This window comes from Hypanus sabinus, chromosome 8, assembly GCF_030144855.1.
Source record: "Hypanus sabinus isolate sHypSab1 chromosome 8, sHypSab1.hap1, whole genome shotgun sequence".
Classification (NCBI taxonomy): Eukaryota; Metazoa; Chordata; class Chondrichthyes; order Myliobatiformes; family Dasyatidae; genus Hypanus; species Hypanus sabinus.
Window position 1 is genome coordinate 62,599,930 of NC_082713.1, and position 18,637 is coordinate 62,618,566.

An 18,637-nucleotide genomic window follows, 5' to 3' on the forward strand; every position below is an offset into this window, starting at 1 on the left:
AAGGGTAGAGTAGTCCAAAACTAGGAGGCATGAATTTAGAGCAAGGAGTGAAAAAATTTAAAAGGACATTGAGGAAATCTTTCTCATGCATAGTGTGGTGTGTATATGGAATGAGCTGCCAAACTTGCTGGTAGAGGCAGGTTTAATAGTGTCATTTAAGAAGCACTTGTATAGGTATATGCAGTAGCTGAAATTAGAGGAACATGGCAGAATGTGGGGGATTGGGACTAGAAGGATGGTCAACATACAGGAGGGGCCTATATCTGTGCTGCATCGCTCTATGATGCTATTGCTTCAATTATTAATTTCTTCAAGAAAAATACTATTCACCCTTCCATCCATCCAGATTATTTGGAATGTTCTCACAAGCATCATAGTTTGTACACTATTCTTACTTTACAAATAAATGGTATTCAGCAAAGACATAATTCATATGATAATATTTATATAGCAACTTATCCCAAGTCCCAAGTCTCTTACTTGAGCAAGAGAAGAGATCATGGGGTTAAATTTCAGATCTTACTGTCTTACTAGCAGAATACTGTAAGACCATGAAACATAAGAGCAGAATTAGCCATTCAGCTCATTGGGTCTGCTTCACCATTCCATCATGCCTGATTTACTATCCCTTTTTTACCCTATTATTCTGCCTTCTCCATGTAAACTTTGATGACCTGACTAATCAAGGAATTATCAACCTTTGTTTTAAACATGCCCAATGACTTGGCTTCCATAGCCACCTGTGGTAATGAATTATACAGGTTCACCAGTTCTGGCTAAAGAAATTCCTCCTCATCTCTGTTCAAAAGAGGCATTCTTCTGTTCTGAAGAAGTGCCTTCTGATCCCAGACTCCCCCGCTATAGGAAACATCATCTCCACATCCATTCTACTGAGGTCTTCCCAAATCTCAGGGGTTTCAATGCTTCTTTAACACTACTGCTGCTCCACTTAGCTCTGTTTCAGCTGCAAGCTTGACTACCAAGCCATCAATTCCATTATCCAAATCATTGACATATATGTGAAAAAAAATGGTCCCAATGTCGACACCTACAGTGCACCACCAGTGACCAGCAGCCAATCAGAAATGGCCCCATTTATTCCCACTCTTTGCTTACTGCCAGTCAGCTAACCTTCTATTCGTACTAGTATTGTTCCTGTAATACCATGGTCTCTAATTTTGTTTACTAGTCTCATGTGCAGCACTTCATCAAAAACCTTTTGATGTCCAAGGAAATTACATCTTCTAGTTCTCCTTTGTCTATCCCACCTATTACTTCCTCAAAAAATTTCAAAGGATTTATCAGGCAAGATCCCTCCTCAAGGAAACCATCCTAACTTTGGCTTATTTTATCATTTCTTCCGAATACCCTGAAACCTCATCCCTAATAATGGACTCCAATATATTCCCTACTGCTGATATTAGGCTAACTGGCCTATAATTTCCTTTGTTCTGCCTCTCCTTGTTTAAATAGTGGAGTGACATTTGTAATTCTCCAATCCACCTAACCATTCCAGAATCCAGTGATTCTTGAAAGATCACTGTCCGTGCCTTCAGAAACTCTTCAGCTACCTCTTTCTTAACAATGGGGTGAAATACATCTGGTCCAGGTAATTTATCTAATTTCAGAACTTTCAGTTTCTCAAGCACTGTCCCTTTAGTAATAGCAACTACACACACTTTTGACCCCTGACACTTGAATTTCTGAAATTCTGCCGGTGTCTTCCACAGTGAAGACTGACACCAAAATACCTAGTAAGTCTGTCCACCATTTATATGTCCCCCGTTACTACCTCTCCAGCATTATTTTCCAGCAGTCTGATGTCCCATCTCACCTCTCTTTTACTCTTTATAAATCTGAAAGAACTATTTGGATCCTCTTTTATATTATTTGCTATCTTACCTTCATACTTAATCTTTTCACTCCTTATTGCTTTCATTGTTTCTTTTTGTTGGTTTTTAAAAGTTTTCCAATTCTCTGACTTCCCAATAATTTTTGCTACATCATATGCCCTCTCTTTTGCTCTTCTATTGTCTTTGACTTCCCTACTCAGCCACAATTGCCTTATTCTCCCTTTAGAATGCTTTTTGCTCTTTGGTATTGATCTCTCCTGCAAATTGCTCCCAAAACTTCCAGCCACTGCTGGTCTGCTGTCATTCCTGATAGTCTCCCTTTTAATGAATTTTAGCCAACTCCTTCCTCATGCATCTGCAATTTATTTTACTCCACTGTAATACTGATATATCTGAATTTAGTTTCTCCCTCTCAAACCACAGTATGATTTCTGCCATATTATAATCATGATCTTCTAAGTGTTCCTTTACTTTAAGCCCACTAATCAAATCTGGTTCATTATACAACACACAATCCAGAATTGTGTTTTCCCTGGTGGGCTTAACACACGCTCTAAAAAACCATCTCATAAGCATTATACAAATTTTCTCTTGAGATCCAGAACCAACCTGATTTTTCCTTTCTACCTGCACATTGAAATACCCATGACGTTAGTAGCATTGACCTTTTTATGTGTCTTTTCGATCTCCCATTGTAATTTGTACCCCACATCCTGGCTACAGTTTGGAGGCTTGTAATCAACTCCAACAGGGGCTTTCTACCCTTCTAGATTCTTAAATCTATTGATATTTTTATCAACAGAGTCATCCCACCCCTTCTGCCTACCTGCCAGAGCTTTCAATGCAAGAATGTTAAGCTCCCATCTATGATCTTCTTTCAGCCATGACTCAGTGATGCTCACAATGTCTCAATCACAACTCTCAATCTCCAACTACATTGCAAGCTCATCTATCATATTCCATTTACTGGGTGCATGAAAATGCAACACCTTCAGAACTGTATTCATTACCCTTTTTTTATTTTTGCCCCCCGTATTGCATTTCAACTCATTCCACAGACTGCAATCTTGTCCTATCATCTGTCTGCACTACCTCCAAGTGTGATTATGGAAATGTGATTGTTTACAATCGTGAAATATACTTGACATGCCTACAAGGTAGAGGGTGACAACTTTAGTGTGCAGCTTAAGTTCCATTGTGTGCTAGTAGCAATGGTGTGTACACGCCGACATGTGCACACCTTAGAGGGAACACTACCTGGGAGCCACATACCAATCAGGTGTCTCTTTCATATCCACAAAATTTCCTGTCTGGGCCTCTAACTATGGAAAATCCCTATCACTACTTACTTCTTTTCTACCCACTTCCCTTCTGAGCTACTGAGCCAGACTCAGTGCCAGAGACCCAGTCACTGCAGCTTTGCTTTGGAAGGTCATCCATCCCCGACTCCCCCCACCCCCAACAGTCCAAATAGTATATTTCTTGTTGAGCAGAATGGCCTCAGGGTACTCTGCACTGGCTGTCAATCTCCTTTCCTGCTTCTGACAGTCACCCACCTTCCCGTGTCCTGCAAGAAAAACAATAATGCTGGAATAATTAATATTCAAATTTCAGTTGATCGGCAGGTCAGAACTGGAGGCATGCCAGTGTCTCTGAAAACCATAAAGCCCTCCCCAACAACTCCGACACTTTTTTCTCTAGGAAAAAGGGAAAAGAGTGCACAGACGCCACTCATACAAAGAAAAACTGTAAGGTTAATTGTTTTTTGATACCCTTTTCATTGAGGCTGTTTTCCACTGTTTCATTTGCAGTGTATTGGCCAACAATTAGAATCATCCTCTTTTACTCCTTAATTTTGTAAATCCTCAAAGCCTTTCTTATCTACAAAACTCACATTCCTTTGACCTTATTGCCAATAAATTGCTGACCATCTAACTTCCCTTCCTAGCCCTTACTTTAATCTTTGGTTTTCTCTCCACATGCCACTCTGCACTCCTGCAAGTATGCTGGTACAACCCTTGAAAAGAATAATCCCTTCATACTCCTGTCCCTGTGAGCCACTGCCCACTTCAGAAACAGTTGTGGGAAAGCTGGGAGGAATGCTGTGAGGTCATAACTTTGTCCAGAGGCTTGGAGAGGAAAGCTTTATAGATGCGGGCATTCCTAACCTCTAACACTGCCTGTGCAGAGTTCCCATGAGTGCTCCAGTTTCCTCCCACAAAGCGAAGATGTCTGTGCTGGTAAATGTTATTAATCCCTGGTGCATTATGAAGAGAATAAAGTGGGATTGCTGGATTTTGATACACGAGGGTTAGTGCTGACTTATTGGGCTGTTTCCATTCCACTGTATATTGTAAATCTATCAGTGGAATTGGATCCTCTACAATGAGTACAAGCATATTGTGATTCACTAAAGCTTTTTCTATTGTACCTGCAATTTCCAGAGGCTAGAAAGGCAATGTCAGCACGTGCATGTGCATACATCCCCCTGAAATTTCCCCTCATAGTGCTATAGTGTAGGCTTGAGAAATGTATTGCTCTTTGTTCATTTTCACCATGACTTAATCATGGAATTTGCTCCCCGTTGATAAGCCAGGACTGCCTTTACAAGTGCGACCGCAATTTCCCAAGAAAAGTTTCCTACTTTAACTCTATCATAATTTTTGCAATTAAAGAATCTGCCTCTTGCTGATTTACAGATATGTCTTCATTAAACAGATCTTGGCATCTCTGCCAGGTGGAATTGCTAGATCCTGTTGAAATGTTTAGTAATAGTTTTTTTTAGACACAGGCAATTTTGCCGCACTGGCTTGTAATCGCCCCTTAACACATTGCTTGCTAGAATTGGGATTAGGATGCCTCTGATTGCCAGTTTATTATCACAGCTGAACAGACATTATATGGTATTAAACTGCAGGCAAAAGATCCCTTTGGAAAGAAACTCCTCCACTCGGAAGATTCACCAGACTGGTAAATGCACATCTCTCTATGGTTGAAGGAGTGCTTAAGTTGGTCAGTTGTAGGAGCCTTGTATTTCACAACATTTCTCCTTTGCCTCTTGGAAGAATCCCACTGAGAACGATGGTGTCAGGAATAGAACTAGGACAAGGAAATTACAAAAGACAGAATTGCACAAACACAGACCTGAAATGTATTTAAATAATTACCTTACCAAACATGCGACATACAAGAAAAAGTTACTTAACCAACCCCTGCCTGAGCTGTGTGCCTCTGGCATACCTGGATGCCAAAATCATTGAGTGCAAGTTGGTCTTGACATGCTGAAAACAAAAAATAGTCCTCAGGCCTTCAGCCACTTTCACAGGCCAGTGAAGTTCCACCTGCTTTGAATGTTAGTTTTACTGGGGTCAGACCCAATGGGACAGTTCAATAGAGTAGAACATCAGAGGCCATTGAACAAAACTGTTTTTGGTTGAATCCACCTCAGACCATATGTCGAGCATTTCACAGGGGAAAAAAATCAGCTTTTCTTTCCTTTCAATTGTAAAAATAAAACCACAAAACCCTTATAAGTTTGACCTCTGTTATATGAAATATATGCACAATGTAAGGAAATCTGCAGCAATTGGCTCTACTTCTGGAATATCGTTCCATTGAATTTAATTTCGGAAGTGCAATCCAACATACAATATTGCACATTCAGAGGATAACATTTTCCATGCTGCTGTTGTGCGTTGTTTGTGATCTCAGCTGTAAAACATTTACCATGATACAAGATAGCATTATGAATGAATTCATTAAGCAATAGTGGGTTGTAGTTCACACATCAAATCTGTGCTGGAATATCCACAGGATGAATGAGAAAGCAACTAATACTTTTTTCAGACAGATTATCTCTCAAGGCATGAACAAAGCCAACTAGTTACAATTTATTTTTCACATTATTATGAAGTGTGAGTAAGTGCCACGAGGAAGCTAGGCTGGGAATAACTTGGGGCAGGAAGAAAATGAATGAGAAGCCAATGAGAACCTGAGCTAGACATGGGGCAGGCCCACTTGTTCTGAAGTGCCAAGATAAGAGAGAGAGAGAGGGTAAAAAAGAAAATGGCCTGGAGGCACAAGGATAGTTCTCTGATGACACCAGGAAAACACAATCTGAGTGGAATCTAAAATAACAAAATAAAACTCCAAAACATGCCTGCCTACTTTTCTTGACATATAGGCTCTGACAAGAGGTAAGCCAAAGCTAGTACATCACATGTTTGTATCTCCATCATTTGGTGGTTGTGCGTGCTCATAAAATGCTGCCAAGCCCAAAACTGTATAAAAAACAGATATTATATATTCTAAAAATACAGTGTACAGTACCAGGCTGTTCCACAACTCTGTATGTTATTTTTCTGAAGCTCACACTGTACCTGCACTCCATAAATATATCAGTGTGTATAAATGTTTGTGTGTGTGTGAGAGAAAAGAAGTATGTTACACATGTTTCCAAAGCTGAAATTGTGCAATTACATTATGTTTAATTACTTATTAATTTCAGTGTTACACAATTTAATATTAATTTTAGTATACTAGCAGTTTATGCCAGCTTTAACCTAATTTACCTCCTTAAATACAAGATAGCACAAATTATAACAAGTGATACTTGCCTAACTTGTGTGAAGTTTGTACCTATTCAAGAGAGCTAAGTCTGCTAGTTCAGTGCTGTGGCAATAGATTGATATCTTTCAGATGAGACATTAATCTGAGGTGCCAGTTATTGCCTCAAATTAACGTAAGGCATCTCAATCCTTTCAGAATGGAAGTACTACTTTGGGGATTCAGGCTAAAACTTATTCCCAAGCCCTCAACACCACTAAAACATTTTATCTAGTCATTATTCCCCCTATTTCTCATTTGAGTTTATTTATTGAAAAATGACTTCTGTATATTTTTACTTTTTAAAAAGTCACTGTACATCAGAGGCTTTGGACATCTTGAAAGAATGTAAGACATGGTATATAAATATATCTGAGTTATGGTAGGAATAATCCAAAAACTTTCCATCTAATTATAGTCTTCCAAAAATGGGAATGGAATATTTCCACTCCATTTTTATTTATGGACTGCAGGCATTCCATTTATATGTATATTTTTAGTAATGTCCTTCAATGTTTGAATCAAAATCATTATACTCACTGTAATCATATTGCACCCTAAGATTCTCAGGGAAGTTTTTAAAAATGTATTTATTAATTTATGGGATATGGGTATTGCCAGCTAAGCCAACATTTATTGCCCATCCCTAGTTGCCCTTGAGAAGGTGGTGACAAGTTGCCTTCTTGAACTGCTATAGTCCCTGAGGTGTAGGTACACCCACAATGCTGTTAGGGAGGGAATTCCATGATTTTGACCCAACGACAATGAAGGAACAGCGATATGTTTCCAAGTCAGGATGGTGAGTGACTTGGAGGGGGATTTCCAAGTGGTGGTGCCCAGGTGTCTGCTGTTCTTGTCCTTCTAGAGGTAGTGGTTATGGGTCTGGAAGTGCTGCCTTAGGAACTTTGGTGTATTGTTGCAGTGCATTTTGTAGATAATACACACTGAAAGGCAAAGTAAGGTAGGAAATTGTGGATACACTAATCATAATCTTTTAAGCATTCAATAGGCTTGACATCAAGAAAGAATTGCCTGAATAGAAGAGAATGTAGGTGTGTGGATTTTTTTTTAAAAAAAGGGCTGAGGAGCAGAAAACAGTCGCAATGAAAATTTGCTTTTCAGACTGAAACAGTGCAGTGGAGTCCCCTCAGGATCATTACTGAGACCTCACTCATTATAAATACATTAGTAATTTGCTCTTTAGTGTGCATACTAAAGTTTGAAAAGTACAGATGCTGTAAAACCTGGATATGTGAAGAACATGGTAATAGAGTTCAGGGAGATACAGGTAGGTCGGTGGGATGAACAGAAATGGTGACACATTTAATGCTGGGAAATATGAGTTACTATATTTTTGAAGCAGGAATGGGAAGAGCCAAGATAAACTGAAGGGTAATATTCTGCAAGACGCAAAAACTAAGGATTCCAGGGCATGGTCTATTGTAAATAGCAAAATAGAGAAAGTAGCTCTAAACAGGTGCAGTACCCTGGGTTTTATAAATAGAGGAACAGCTTACTCACAACAAATGACAGAAAACATTTTAGGATCACTTGCTTTGGCAATGAAGTGGTGATTATATCCTGATAAATGTACAATGCCTCATTGAAGATATAAGGTCTTGTGCGCTGGACATTTCCCAATGTAATTCCAGAATGAGTGGCTTTAATTATGTGGGTACACCAGAGGAGTTGAGGCTGTTCTCTGTAGAACTGGGGAAATTAAGTTCTGTTAAAGATACTTAAAATGGTTAAGTAAATGGAGACATAGAGTGAAGATAATATGTTGAGAGCTAGAGGGTCATACAGCATGGAATGGGTCCTTCAGCCTATCTCATCCATGCAGATCCTGTTACCCAGCAAACTAATCCCATCTGCCCATGTTTGGCCCAGAGCATTCTGAATTTCTCCTATCCATGTAATTATCTAGATGGCTTTTAAATGTTGCTAATGCGACTGCCTCAAGGAGAAGATCTTTTATTTTAAATGCAGTGAGCGTTTGCAGTCTGGAAAGCACTGCCAGGTACTGCTTGCAGTAAGGTAGATTCATTGGAAAATACAGAAGAGAGATAGATGAGGACATGAAAATAATGAATTTGTAGGGTTAGAGGGAAAATACAGGAAAATTGGGCTAGATTGGGCTAGCTGAACTGCTCTCGAATGGAGCTGGTGCAAACACAAGAAACTGAGCCAATTTCTTCCACGTTGTAAGCTTTCTATGATAATATTGGACAAATTGAGCCAAGAGAACCAATCAAGCTTCACCCAGTATTCTGTAACTTTTTGCCAAAGTCAATGTGATGGAGCTAAACATCCATTTTTGTTAAATGTCTTTAAGCTAGCAGGTCAGTAAGGAGTACCAATAGGAGCAGAAGACCTGCAAATGGTCATTAATGAGTTTTGTAAGTAGCCAAGTTTGTGCAAATGAAATTTGGTGATGGAAATTGCAATCCCATTCATCTTGGTAACTGCATGCAATAACTGGAATGGTGTCAATGTGTGGTTTTATAAGCAGCTGTTGTTCCCCTTAAAACATGGAAGATTAAAAGAAGGGATGTCAGTGAGGTATGAGCATTCTGAAAACGCAATTAAGAATAAACCTTAATTGTGATGCAGGTCAATGGCAGATTAATGATTCAGCAGGGATTAGATAGGTCTAAGGACTTGTTTCAGAGTTGTAGTCCTCTATGGCATTTCCAGAGGCAGATATACCAGTCAGCAATAAGTCAAATTTTAGGGTAAAGGACAAAGTTGAGATGAGGAAGTAATTTGATGTTTTACACACCAAATTCAGGCAATCTGATGTCTGTTGCCCTAAAGAATGGCTAAATAATATTAATTAGCAAGAGCTTAAAGAGAATTGGACAAATAACTGGGGTGATAGTTATTCTTTTAAAAATCTCTGTTTCAAAGAGCTGGAACAGGATTGATGGGCAGACTGGATTCCCCTTGTGCACAACCCTCCATTTTATTAGTGTGGGAATGAAGAGCTATACAACCACTTCTGTTACTGGCATTAATTTAGGCAGAAATTAAGTGGTATTGACAGATGCAGAATACTCCAAAGGGTCATTAGTGAGCCAAGTGAGTGGCCAAGGCTAAGGTAAATAGAACTCAGTATTGGAAAATGCAAGCACATTCATTTTGGATTGAAGAAGAATCACTCAGAACATGTTCTGAACAACGAAGTATAAAAGAGGAGATAGATCATTGGAGCCTACATGCTGAAATACCTAAAAATATTAGGATAGTTTCAAACCTTAAGTAAAAATGCTTTTGGTTATTTTCACCTCCAGTGAATTAGAAGAAAAAAAAGGTCATACAAGTTTTGTTTTAGCCTCGTTGAGCCAGGTTTGGTTTATTGTGTTCTCTACAATGTATCTCCAAAATATTCAGCAGAATGCACTGGATATGAAAGGCTTAAATAACAAAAGTAGGTTATATTAATTCTTGAATTCCTTTATTCTTTAAGAGAAGATTGAGATGTGATCATAAAGAGGCAATAATGTTAAGTATAATGGAACAAAAACGTGTATATGCAGTTAAGATAAGCCTTGGCTTAATTGAAGGATGGAATTGTCATGAGGAAACAAATGAGCTGCTTTTGTTCTAATGTTCCTTGAACAGTTAATAAAAGAAAATGAAAGCTAAACATAATGAATTTACTTCTAAAGTTAAAATACTTGAATATTAAATGGAGAATTATATGTCACTTCTACAGACACTTTTTTTTTAAAAATAGAGGAGAGGTCAAATGGTTTTGTTTCTGTTTTTAAAGTGCACTTGACTGTCATTTCTTTGTTTAACTTTACTATATATACAAAAGACAAACAAGGCAATTACTTCACTGTAATTGTGAAAATAACTCCATGATTATACAATAAGCAGAAAGTGGCAGGAAATTTACTGAAATTTGTCTAGAAATTAGAACAGATTGTACCATGTTTTTGCATGATACATTACCCAATCTCCACAAAAGGTAAAATATGACTGAAAATTGGGGTCTTACAGAGCAGCTTGCAAAGTCATTTATTTCCATTGTGGGTTCCTTCACGCACTTGCTCCGGGTTTGTATCCAAGGTGATGGCAATGGCCTCCAAAGACATGCAGCTAATTCCTAGAACATTGCTTTATTGAAGTGAGGTTGTCACATGCTATCCATTGGTCTGTCCTGAATAAGAAGCATTCCAACATACTCCTTCTGTGTAATATAAAGGGCACAGTTCAGATTCAGATAGGTCTCCTTTTAATTATTTACATTCCTATGGGACCAGCACTGGTAGGCCTTTTTCCAGTTAATCCAATTTCTTCCTGCCACTTGTGGCTGAAACCGCTTCTCTATATTATAAATGGAAGTAGCAGGCCTCATCACAACCATTATCAATTGCCAGCATTTGACATTCACCCCAAGCCCTTCTTATCTCCAAACTCTTGCCTGCAATGCAGTTCCCCCAACCCCTACTCCAGCCCATTAATCCTGAAAACTCCAGCCAAACTTTCCTGTGTTTCCTTTTGCGTGCTTTGTTTTATGATATAAAACAAAGAAAAGGCTTTTCTTGTTAAAGGCATATTCTGTATATAATGAGCAATATTTTGGTCATATTAAATTTTTGATACTGCTTCTGCAGGAGCCAAGGAAATTTAAGTCAACTGTGTATATTGACTTAAATGTAACACTATCTGACCGACTCATAGGAAATGCCAAATAGGTGCTGGATAGGTGCTCAGGATGTTGCTAAAATTTCATGGAAGAGCAATTTGACCTTATTTCAAGTCAGATAATGAAAAGTGCCTTGTTGTCTGGTAAGTAGCTCCTTTGCCATAAGATTTGTGTGATTAAAAGTAGAAATGGGGAGAGCCTTGGTAATTGACATTTGGATTTATCTGCACCACTTATGTTGGCATATTGTCTCATTTGTTTGATTTCTTTATCTGTATGAGTTTTTGTGTCAGGAAGCATGTCACTGCAGAAAAATGATGGCAATATAGCTGTAAAATTCCTTCTCCCGCTTTTTAAAGACTTCAGAACATGATTGTGTGTCATCTTGATGCTGTTTTTAGAAGCCCCACTGAGTTAACAATCTTCTATTGTGAGGTCCCCAAAGCAGAGTTTGCCTCTGTAACACTGTGCTGTGTCAACCTCACCGTGCATTGATGCTTTGATCAATTGCAACATCTTGCAGCTATTGTCACCTTCTTCTACTCAACAGGCAGCACTTGGCCCATAAAAAGCAACTTTGGAAAGAGCTGTTACTTCATGAACAGATGCTGTAACAATTGGAGAAGGGAAAACAATGTTTCCTGAGGATCTAAACCGGCCTTTATGGAAGAGGGTTACAAAGCTATTTCAATAGTCCAGCCAGGTACTCCATGCTAGAATTTTGTATCATGGATCATATAAGAATTAAGTCCTGAATGATAAGTTTTTATGTCACTTGCCACGTGACCCCCATGACAGTCTGTGATCTCTCTGAAACTTATGGTCCATATCCATGCCATGAAACGTATAGACAAATCCCCACAAGGAGAGAAGAACAACAAGTCTGCTTTGAGTCCAGAAAGTTAATGGAAAGTGCAAGAAAGGCTTAGACTCAAGTGTGAGGGGGGTGCAGATTATTCAGTGAGGCTGTAAAGGATTCTGAAACAGCCTGACAAAGAATGCAAGAGTTAAATGAAAAGGATAGAAATTTTCAGCAGGTCAAGCAGCATCTGTTTTGTGGGAGAGGATGGAGTTAACATTACCAGTAATTGACCTTGTTTCAGAACTGACCAGTTCCAAAACAAATTAGGAAAGCCAATTATCTAAAATTGTTGAATAGTTGGAAGATGAGATGCTGTTCCTTGAGCTTACAACTATGTTAGAATGCTGTAAGAGGCCAAGGATGTAAAAGTGTGAATGAAGAGTTAAAGGAGAAAGACATCTGGAAGCCTATGGTCACCCTTGTAAATTGAATTAAGATATTCTACAAAATAGTAACCAGGAGAGCTTTTGGTTTCTCTAATACATTGGACACCACATAATGAGCACTTCTACCAACATTTTGTGTTCTGCAGTTCTGTCAATGCATTGCTTTGCCTTCCTCTCTCCTCATTCATCTCCTCTTAATTGTATCTTCTTCAGACACTTTAACAGAAATTAAGAAGCATAGACCATCTTCTTCCAATCTGCACCACTACCACTTGTGGGTAGGCTTGCCTCAGCACTGAATGCACTCCATAGTTCAGGATGATCAATTACGGACAAACAGTTTGTTCCCTTCACCCCGCTCCTTCTCGGTAACTTAAAGTGTGTTTGATTTCCATTCTTTCTGAGTTCTGACAAAAGTACATAAACCTGGAGCTTTTGCTCTTTCTCTTCAAAATTAAAAGCACAAAGTACATTTATTATCAAAGTATGTATACAGTATCCCACCTTGAAATTCGTCTTCCTGCAGGCAGCCACTGAACAAAGAAACATAATAGAATCTGTTCAGGAAAAGTCTCACACAACAAGACTATCAATTACTCATTGTGTGGTAAAAGAACAAATATACAACAATAAAAGTAAACAAATTGCATTCACCGCAGAGTCCCTGAAAGTGAGTCCTTAGCGCTATGTGATGGTCACCCTCAGTACAGTGCGATTGTAGGGCTCAGCACAGTGCCAATGGTAGTCCGGTGTTGATTGCAGCAGGCCACAGCTGCAGAGTCTATTCAGCGCTGAAGCATCCTGATCAAATTGCCTTAGGAGTAAAAAGAAGTAAACAAAGAACACAAGGGACATAAATTGCAGAATCCCCGAAGTGAGTCCGGAACAATGGAGTGCGTTCAGTGCTGAGACAAGCCTGTCCAACAGCCCAATGATTGCCGGCAACAGCCACTTCCGGACATTGTTGTGTGGGATCCAAGCATCTTGAACCTTCCACCTGCCAGCAGTGGTGAAAGACACCAGTCAAACACAGGAAGAATGGAACTGAACACTTGTTTGTTTCCTGCTCTAATCCCCAATGACTATAATTTTGCTCGACCCTTTAATGAGCGTGGAATAATGGAACCAACCGCGGGATTACGTTCCACTATTAGGGATCGACACACAATCACAACCACACTGAATCCTCTAGGAGATCGCAGAAGCATCAGATCATTCAGTCGGACCAAAAATACATTCTGAAAAGGGAAGTTACGGGCTGCAATTGATCACAGTTCAGAACAGGAAGACAAAGTATATTTAGAAGAAGGATTTTATAAGCCGTTAGCAAAATGTTTCCATTGGTCACTAGTGCTATCTTTTCATATATGCTCCCTGATCTGCTGATTCTTTCCAATATTTTCTGTTTTTAGTTTAGACTTTCTGCCTTTTCAGTATGTTTTTTTGCGTTCCAAACGTAGTTTGACTGTTGGCTCTCTAAGTAACATACTCTCAGGAGAAACCAGGTTTATAACATTTGTTTTTTTCAATGAGCAAACTGATATTTTTCAGACCAATAAGGCTGAAGTGCAAATATTTTTTGTCTCATTCTTGTTGACATAATTTTTAAAGTGCTTTTACACCAGAATAATACATTTACTAGCCAAACCTGAGGAGCAGTCTCCAGGATTTAATCTTTTATTTGGTTGCTTACTTATTGCTAAATCTGCTAAATCACTACATAATTGCTCCAGTGTTTAACCCTATTTTAAGCTCCTGGGTCATAAACATTTTGGATATTAACAATGGGCAATTGTCAAACCCTCTGAAGCCAGGCATTCCCCAGAATAGAGAAAAAGCAAAAGTCAATCTTTTGAGTCACCTGAAGGACTTCATCAGATGAAAGCAGACCATAGTCCCACTAATTATTTTTTACAGCTTGTAATAAAATGAAGACTCTTTTTCACAGCCAAAGCATTTTCAAAGGCACTTTTTTAATAACTCAAGAACTTTTGCCTCGATTAGTCGAATGGTGATCAGCCACTGTGTAAAATATTAACTGTAACAATTTTGTTCATTTAAGGTGTGTTCATTAAACCATTACATAATTATGTTGGGTTTATGGAATTCCTGCAGAGATATCTATTAATGTGGTATGGGTAATAAAATAGACAGCAGTCACACCTGCACAGTAAATGGCATCATGTGGGAAGTAATACAAAACTTAATGATCTGTCATTCAGGCTCAGCTCTAACCTTGAAACGTGTATTTTTCTCTTTATGCCATATTAGTAACCAAGCTGAATTAACATAAAAATAAAAAAAATTGGGATTAGTTGGTGTAATGAAGGGAGGAATATATAACCTTATGATGTATAAAGCTCCTTTATATGGAAGATGGACTACATCTTTTGAAGATAATTAATATTTCTTACTCCAACAAAAGCCCTGGTAGCTTTTCATTTCATAGGCATCTTATAGCATATCAAACTGAAAATTCAGAAATCTGATTTATCTTTCACACTAAGTAGAGTTAAGCTGCCTCATCCCTTTGTGACAATCTTTTGTCAATGTTCAGTCAATTTCATAAATTGAGCATCACCCAACTCATGATTTTGTATGCACAAGTTGATTTAGAATTGAAATAATCAGGGGAAAAACTGCAGCAATGAATTGAAAGCTGTCCTGTCTGTACAATTCCTGTTTATACAAGTGGCTAAGACTAAGACTTTAAAAATGTAATTAATGGTAATACCATCTTGTGGGAATAGTTACAAAAATTTCAAAGCTGGAAATGTGAAATTGCTCCAAATTTAATTACGCTTTAACACCTTGCCCTTAGTTATTTTTGTTCATTTAGAGATGCAACACAGAGTGGGCCCTTATGGCCTTTTGAGCCACACTACCCCGCCACCCTGATTTAACCCTGACCAAATCACAGCACAATCTACAATGACAAATTAATCTACCCGCTACATCCTTGGGGTGTGGGAGGAAACCAGAGCACCACACATTCCAGGGGGAAGACATACGGACTCCTTACAGATGACATTAGAATTGAACTCTGAAGTCCGAAACACCGAGCTGTAACAGTTTCACGCTAACCACTATGCTAGCATGGCATCCATGGCAAAAGCTCTTTTGTCACCAAATAATCATTTTATTCACTAAATTCTTATTTCTCACCTACCTAGAATACAGTGGTAAAGTCTTGGGAACTGATCTTTTGTCACAGCATTTTAATCCTTTCAAAGGAGTAGATTCACTTAATTCTGCCTTAAATAAGCTCTTTACTTATCAAAGAGGTTCCGATTTACCTAAACATGTATGATTAAATATTCTGGTTGGTTGAGAAACACCTGATGTCCAGTCATACTAGCTCTCTTTGCTTGTCTAGGGGCAGATGCATTCTCAGTCATTATCTCTGACCCGAGAGAAGAAAGGATATAAGTTTGCATCTCTTTAGTCCATCGTAGAACAACTATGGTCATGGCATCTCATATTAGTTGTCCCAGTACTGGCACAGGAGAAGTATCAAATACCTAACTATTTTATGTGCATATAAGTGATGTACAGAGTCCATTTTTTCATGAACTAAGCATAAACATATAAAATCTTATCTCTTAAATGTCGGCTGGCTGAGATCATGTTAAAAGTGAAATTGAACAATTTGAAACAGGAAGCAGACTTCTCTTGACTCCAACTACATCCAGTTTAATGAGAGCAAGGAAATGGAATTGATAGCCAATTTACTTGTTGGAAATTGAATAGTCTTCAAAATATTGTCTGTAGCACATCTTTGTTTTGGCCTCATTAGTCAAGAAATGTTATTGCTGAGCACTGTCATCTGTACTTTGTAGTAGTATTCTATCAGTAAACAATGCATCTTTTGCAAAAGCTGTGTTCTCACTTCTGAATCCCACCTATGTTTGATTGGTTGATACACAAGGACATGTTGATATGTAATGTAAAGTTTAAATGCATACAGCTCATGAGCCCTTGAGTGATCTGTAACAGGTATGGACCACTCACCCAGAAATATGCCTTCACAAGGACAATGAGGCCTGCTTCTGCAAAACTTAAAAGAAACTAGGCTGCCCTTATTGAACCCATGGATTTTACTGGTGGTAACCAACTACAAGGAGGAATCTTGCAAGTTAAAGATGTTTGCAGCCCCACATACCCCAAATCACCCAATCCCGATTCCCAAAACACCACCCCCACCCCCAGCCCTCATCACAATTCAAATGATGAACTTAGTTCTTCTACACAACAATCATTCACAGTAAACACAAAATACTCTGCAGATGCTGGGGTGAAAGCAACAAACATAACATGCTGGAGGAACTCAGCAGGTCGGGCAGCATCCGTGGAAATGAACAGTCAACATTTCAAGCTGAGATCCATTGTCAGGATACAGTCAATGTTTTGGGCTGAGACATTGACTGTTCGTAACCACTCACAGTGTAGGTCCCTCTCATGGCATAACCTGACATGCAGTGTTGAAACTCATACTATAACTATATGTAACTATGTGGTTTTGTGTAGGTCTTGTAGCTTTAGTTTTTGTTTTGTTGGGTGCTAGAGTTGGTCTTCTGACTTGGTGTGTCTGGGTAGTCTTGTTTTTTCTGGTAGGTTTGGAACTCCTTTCCGGGGAATGCGCTAAGATGGTAGCATGACACAGCAGCCTCTCCGTACTCTGGATTTGGGGATTACCAAACGTTATGTGGATTTTCTGGTGTAGTCTGTTTTGTCGTGTGCTTTTGTGATATCATTCTGGAGGAACTTTGTCTCATTTTTTAACTGCATTGCATTTGTGGTTTCTAAATGACAATAAACTGAAACTGAACTGATACACCCCACCACCATGTCCCTTACCACACATGCATTTAATATGCAATCTGCATATGCATCAGCTGGATATTGTAGCCTGAAAATATTTATCATCTCCTCCTTTGATAAGTTCCCTCTCTCTACAATCTGCCTCCCTATTCTGCACTTTGACTCTCTCTCTCTCTCTCTCTCTCTCTGGTTTACTTATTTGTTCTCATAGATTTCTAAAGCAGGCTTCACTTCTTCAGCAGTGACTAATTCATTGCTCAGCTTACTTTAATTCGATCTAGCTCACTAGGCCAAATAAACTCCTTTTGACAACTCCAGAATTTGATGGCAGGGCAGTGGATGTGAAATATCAGTATTAGCCTCTTGAAAGAAATGAAGAAAAGTCCTGAAGAAGGGTCTCGGCCCAAAACGTCAACTGTTGATTCATTTCCATAGACGTTGCTGAGTTCTTCCAGCATTTTGTGTGTATTGTTAAGAAATGAAAGCATTAGTACTGAAATGGAAACCCAGTTTAATGGAAGAAAATTCTTTTGTAGTACTTTTTGCTGCAAGGAAGTTAAGTATCAGTTTTGTAGCCTGGAAAAAATGCACATTCAGGACAACAAATATGTTTTTAGGCCTTTAAAGCCTTCACCTGTTTTAGATGTTTTAAAGTAGAAAGAGGGTTATCAAAATAAAAACAATAAATTAATTTAAAAAAACAGTTCCTGCTGTTACAATCTCAGCTTAATTTCAGTCCATACACTCGTGTATCAACTAGTTACATATGCAGTATGAAAATAAATAAAACAAAATATACAAAAGCAATATGGTGGTAGCATTTCTAAAAAAAAGCAATGCAAATAACATTAAAATTCCACAAACCCTGTACCTTTTACACAACATCTGAAATATGAATAAATATATCTCATCTTAACTTAAGAGGTATACTCACTTTGGCACACACGTGCTTAACTTCCAAGCATGTGTAGGACCCTGAGACCCTGTGAACAGAGATTAATACATTCACATTACTCCGTTACATTCACATTCTGTCATGAAACAATAAAATAAGACAAAAATAAACTTCCACAAAGTTTTTTTACAATATATTGTCTTGTAGTTAAATTACTAGAAAGACTAACTGACAAGGAACTTTGCACAGCCATGTTATCCAGCGCCGATACCTTACTCGCAGAAATCTTTCCTCACCACATATCTAGTACTCGATGTTCATTTTAGAACATTGTAACTCTTCTTTCTACTCACATGCATGACATCACCGCCATCTCTTAAAGGCACAGGTAGCTATTTTAGTGTTACGAGGGTGAATACATAAGTGCACTTTAACAATAACAAATACTATTCAACAGTCACCTGGTTACATCAAGTTCCTTTAAACTGCCAGCCCTAAACTAATAAACTGAGTTATAAATCTGCTTCTTGACTATAACCATATGACATTCAGGATGGC

The 18,637-nt window shown here is 38.5% G+C and overlaps 1 long non-coding RNA gene across 2 annotated transcripts; it reads right to left on the reverse strand.

Moving 5' to 3' along the window:
• Positions 1 to 5,298: 5,298 nt before the first annotated feature.
• Positions 5,299 to 18,406, reverse strand: LOC132398205 (uncharacterized). Of its 2 annotated transcripts, none has more exons than XR_009513574.1 (3): positions 18,351 to 18,406; positions 18,119 to 18,167; positions 5,299 to 10,656 (listed from the first exon to the last, which is right to left on the reverse strand). It is a non-coding gene; the product is annotated as an uncharacterized LOC132398205 (long non-coding RNA). The 2 variants fall into 2 exon arrangements; XR_009513573.1 differs by having other exon boundaries at positions 18,313 to 18,405.
• Between the last annotated feature and the right edge of the window lie 231 nt (positions 18,407 to 18,637).